This window comes from Condylura cristata, unplaced genomic scaffold (assembly GCF_000260355.1).
Source record: "Condylura cristata isolate star-nosed mole 26May11 unplaced genomic scaffold, ConCri1.0 scaffold00029, whole genome shotgun sequence".
Classification (NCBI taxonomy): Eukaryota; Metazoa; Chordata; class Mammalia; order Eulipotyphla; family Talpidae; genus Condylura; species Condylura cristata.
Window position 1 is genome coordinate 21,129,810 of NW_004567130.1, and position 5,222 is coordinate 21,135,031.

The window sequence follows — 5,222 nt, forward strand, 5'->3', positions numbered from 1 at the left end:
GGGGGGGGGGACTGGGGGGAGCCCCGTGCCTGCACCCCGCCGCCCGGGTCTGCGTTCCAGGGGCAGTGCTGGGCAGCAGACCTAAAACCGCCTGGAAATGCGCCTCGGGACCGGCTCTGCCCGCAGCCCCCGCAAGCCCAGCCCGCTCGGCGGCGGCTTCCAGAGTGCGCGCTTGGGCCCGGCTAAGCACTCGCACTGTGGTCGAGGCCAAGGGAGGGGTCAGTGCGAGCATGGGCCAGACACCGTCAGGCCGTCAGGCCAGCCAGCCGCTTGCTCGGCTCGCCCGTCGGTGCGGACACTTCCTCCGAGGCTGCGGGGCCGAGCTCTGGCTCCCGCCTGCTCTAGCCCTGAAGTCTGGGGGGCCCAGGCAGGGGGCCGGGGAGCTGCGGCAAGGGGGTGTGCTGGGCCCTGGCTGGGTTAGCCCGGCGGGTTGCAGGAGAAGCCAGAGGCTGAGCTTAGAAGGGAAGCAAGTTTGGCTGCAGGCACCCCACCCCCTCCCCAGAGAGCAGAGCGGAGTCGGGCCCGCAGCTGGGATTTTGTTTTGTCCTCGAGTTTCTCTGGCCTGCGGTTTCGTTTTGCTCACTTCCCACGGGCTGGTTGGTGTCTGGCCTGTGCGAGTGGTTAGGGTGCGCGAGGTCCTTGGGGGGGCGGGGAGGGGGGAGAGCAGCGGTGCCCCACATCCTGCCAGGGCTGGGGAGCTGAGAGGTGCTAGCCAGTGGCGTTTTGAACCTTAACCTCAGCAGTTGTAGTCCCGGCCTGCTTCCTCTCCTGGTAACCTGCAGTGAGCCCGCCGGAGGCTTTCTGCACCCCGCGGGGCGCCGGCGCCTGTGGCTCAGGCGCGGGGTCTCCCGCGCGGCCCTGCACAGGAGCTGTGAGCGGTGGGGGACGGGAGCTGTGAGCGGTGGGGAACTGGAGAACGTTGGCTTTCACGCCAGTTTCTGTGCCACCCTGGTCCTCCTCTGCGCTCATTTAAAATGAACATTTTCAGGAAGCGACGCCGTTCCAGAAAGTAAAACTGGCTTCTGGTGCGATGCTGCTTCCTGTAGGGAGTCAGGGCCTGAGCACCCCCGCACCCCAGGGCAGCGCTGTGCAGGTGCTCAGTAGCTTCAGCAGTTTTCCTTCGCGGTGGTCACCCCCGAGGCCTTTGTCCGGGTGCAGGCCGAGCTGGTGGCTGGCTCGCCTTTGTGGGGTTTGCAGTGTCTCGGGGCGAAGATGAGTAATAAATCCGCATATTGGAAGACAAGGATAAGAGGGCACTGGGGAAGGACAGGGAGTGTCCGTGAAGGACAGGCCTCGCTGAGAGGTGACTGCGCAGCCCTGAGGGGCCAACAGGTGTCGGCTCCCAGCCGCAGTGACCGGCTGGGGCGAGCCAGTGCGGGTCCTGTGGCGTGAGCCTGTGCCCAGCACGGGCGGGCGCGCCATGTGCTGCGTGTGGGCAGGCTGCCGTGTTCCTCAGCGTGGGTGACCTCCGGGGTGAACCGAACACCCCAACTTTCTGCTCCTCCTGTCCCCGCTTCAGGGAAGACCTTCCTAGAAAAGTACTGTGCAACACCGCAGCCGGGGTGACCGGAACCCGCATGCCCGCTGCGGGGTCCCACCCGCCTCTCAACTAGGCCTCGAGCACAGTGACTGGTACCCACCTTGGGAGCGGGGTGTCCGCGGCAGACAACTGAAATGGGTCACTGTGGGCCAAGGGCCCTTCAGAGACAGGGCGTCCAGCATGGGGCGGGGTGCAGGGCCTCCCCAGGCTCCTGGTGACCGAGCCTAAAGCCAGCACCGCCTGGAGCCTAGCGAGCCCCTTGCGGCAGGGCACAGTGGCCTCTTGCCCACGTGCCAGGCCGACAGGCCCAGGCGTGAGCCGCTCCGCGGGACCCGCCGGGGCGCCCATGTCCCGGCTCAGGGCTGCCGGGACTCCGGTTCCCTCCTGCTGAGATAGAGACAGGGAGCACGGGGGAGGGGGGGACTGGGGGGCTCAGTGCGGGAGGGTGAGGGGCTGGTCACCCCGCCGCCGGCGTGGGGGTAGGCAGTGCGCTGTGGGTGGCCTCTGGCGCCTCCCGGTGCGTGCTCAGGCCTCTCTGAGGGCCCCAAGTGCTGCCACCCGTGATTCATTCCTCGGAGGACTAGCACAGGCGCACGGGGAGAGAACTGGTCCAGAAACCAGCCCCGGCTGGGCGAAAGAAGCCACGGCTCACGTCCAGCTCTGCCCTTAATGCGCCCCTCCCTGGACCCTCCGTGCAATGAGGAGCTGGACTGTCCCGAGGGTGAAAACCTGCTGCGCTAATGTGAGGATGGTTCCGTGGTTAAGGCGCCTAAGAGGAGCTTCAGCGAAGGAAATCTGCAGGGCAGGAGCTGTGTTTTGATGAGGCCTGGGTGGTCCTTGCAGTGACCGCGGAGGGCAGCTTCACACAGGCCAGCGGCCCTGGCCCCCGGCTGTGGGGCGAGGCATCACTCAGAGGTCCAGGGCCCAGGTGGAGCCACAGCCGCGCCCGCTGGCTCCCAGGCTGCCTGCGGGGAGTTCTCGGCTCTGCGCCCCATATCGGGCCTCGGCATAGGGGCAGAGGGGCAGGGGGCCGTGGGGGTCCGGTGGGGAGGCTGCCGCAGGGAGAAGGCCCCCCAGCGGCCCCCCAAAACTTGGCTAAGGACCCAGCCGCTCTACTTCCCGAGGGGGGAGGGGCGGTGGGGGCAGGGAGAGCCCCGCGAGGCGGGGAGGCGGGGTCTGCGCCAGCCTGACGCTGGTTATATAAGGAACCACGCGATTGTGCAAGCCGAGGGCCGTCTGAAGCGGCCTCCTCTGTCACGAATGTTTACTTTCCCGTGGGCATCAAGCCAGACCAAAACACATCTTTCATGTACAACAATAACCCTGAAAAGTTAGAGGTGCTTTCTTTTGCCTTGAAGAGATTAAAAAGCAAAGCTGAGGGCCCTCCCCGGTGGCACAGGGGGTTGTCTCAGCACTATGAAGCTGTCGGCAGCCGCTGCAGCACGAGTTCGATCCCCGGCCAGGGAGGGACCCCAGGGCGCGGCAGCCCTCTCCTGACCCGCCCGCTGCCCCCGGGCGCGTTTCAGTCCATCCGCCTGTTCTGCTCCCTACTCTGTCTCTGGGGAGTCGCCGCACACCCTCTCTGGCCTACACCCCAGTTCTTGTGTGCATAAATAAATAAATCTTCAAAAAAAGAAACAAACCTCAGAGGCCCCTTAGCGTTCACCAGGCAGCGGGAGCTGAGAAGACATCTGCACGCAAACGCAGCCAGTGTGTGCAGCCGTCGCCCCAAACGTTAGTGGCAGCAGCAACTCCTGCTCCTGACCTGGGACGAGGCCCGCGGTCCCCAGTTGGGATGCATTAGAGAATCTTCTGGAAGCTCTTTGAGCTCCTCAAAGACAAGAACTCTCCCCTCCCCCACCAAGTGCTTTCGGGGAGGCTCAAAGACCCAGGCTTTGCAGCAGCCACTGCACAAGGCCGACCCCTCTGGATCGGGCGCCTGCCGGCCACAGGCGGCAGGGACCCGGGCCGGCCGTTGCGCCCCGCCGGGGGCGGGCCAGGCTGGGCCCGGGACACTGGAACGGCCGCTCTCAGGGTGAGCCGGCCTGCAGTGAGCATTCGAGGCCCAGGAGGCCGCTTCAGACTGCACCGGCTTGCACAATCGCGTGGTTTTTCCTATATAACCAGCGTCAGGATGGTGCAGATCCCGCCTCGGCCGGGCTCTCCCTGCCCCCACTGCCCCTCCCCCTCTGGAAGTAGAGCAGCTGGGTCCTTGGGGGGCCGCTGGGGGGCCTTCTCCCTGCGGCAGCCTCCCCACCGTACCCCCGCGGCCCCGTGTGTCTCCGGGGTGCCTCCTGCGAGGCCTGGTGCCCCGACACCGTTGCTCCAGAAGGTTCTGAGCCTCCTGCCTTGGGCCCATCTGACTGGCCTCCCTACCCCCCACCCCGGTGCTGCACCGTGAGCCCCTGAGGGCTTCAGGAAACTGGTGGCCCAGGGGCAGGAGGCCCAGGTGTGCCTGTAAGGCTGGGGGAGCCTCGCAGCACCTCTCAGAGAGGCCGGGGGCGGCCTCCACCCTGAGGGACCAGCGACCTTCTCGGCCTTGAGCAATCACTTTCAAGTTTGCTCTGCTTGTCAGAACGTGGAGTGTTTGGGAACGAAGAGAAATGTCGGGGTCCGACGCCGAGCCCCGTCATTGGCCCACAGAGGCACGAGGGCAGCTGACGGCACCAGACTCTTCCCGACTAGGCGGGCCAGTGGCTGCGTTTCCCGCTCTCTGGTTTTCCCTTTCGGCTTTTGGCGGCTCCGTCTGCCCGCCGCAGGACCCGCTCGCTGAGCCGGGCTGTGGCTGCGCCCAGCCACGGGCGGGGACGGCGGCCGGGGGCTCTGGGCCTCCCACCACGGGGCCAGGGCAGTTCGGGGCTCGGCGAGCCTCGTCGGCACGCAACTCCTTCCCTCCGGAATGACCCCGGGACCTTAAATGTTCCAGCCTCTCGTGAGGTTTTGCTCCTTTTGGGAGCCTGGACACTGCCACGGGCCACCAGCCCCTGCCCACGGACCAACACAGAACATTCTTTGGCCTCTGACCCTGACCTGAGGATGGCGCTGAGCAGACACAGGCCCTCCCACCACCTTCCGGACCGAGCGCGGCTCCGGTTCTCAGCCGCAGGGTGAGAGCCGTGGGGACAGCGGGGAGGGGCAGAGTGGGGATCTTGGGGGCCCCGAGCCAAATGGGCGTGCCCGGCCCCTCCTATTATCCCCTGAAACTGAAGTCGCCTACTCACAAAAGAATGCCGTGTCCGAAACCCCAGAGGGAAAGGCTCAGCCTCACAGGCAGTGAGCCGTGTCCCCCGCTGGCGCCGTCTCCCTGGTCGTTGAGAGCCGGTGGGAAACTGGACAGCTCTTGTTTTCGTTGGCAGAGCGGGAGAGGACATGGGGCCTCCATGAAATCCTTCCGTGAGCGGGCGCACGCCTGCAGGGGAGAGGCTCTGCGCCGCCCGCCCGCATTATGTAACTTGAGGTTTGTGTGAAAGAATGTGGGGGCTGGGAATGGGGGTGGGGGCAAGCTCCCAGCTTAAAATCTGTGAAGTCGCCCCCGTAGCTGCTCGGGCGGGCCCCCCAGTCCTGCCCTGCCTCCAGCCGGACGCTCCGTGGCTGGATTTATGCACACAGAGCTGGGGTGCAGGCCAGAGGAGCAGGGGTGTGAGAGGACTCCCCAGGGACAGAGCGGGGAGCAGAACAGGCC

At 66.1% G+C, this 5,222-nt stretch overlaps 1 protein-coding gene across 1 annotated transcript in view; it reads left to right on the forward strand.

Annotated features, from left to right (window-relative positions):
• The first annotated feature begins 4,791 nt into the window (after positions 1–4,791).
• Positions 4,792–5,222, forward strand: part of EPHX1 (epoxide hydrolase 1, microsomal (xenobiotic)) — a 15,414-nt gene continuing 14,983 nt past the window's right edge. Inside the window, exon 1 of the mRNA XM_004691032.2 lies at positions 4,792–4,997. The gene's annotated coding sequence lies outside the window, so the exon portion shown is untranslated. The remainder of the gene's footprint in view (positions 4,998–5,222) is intronic.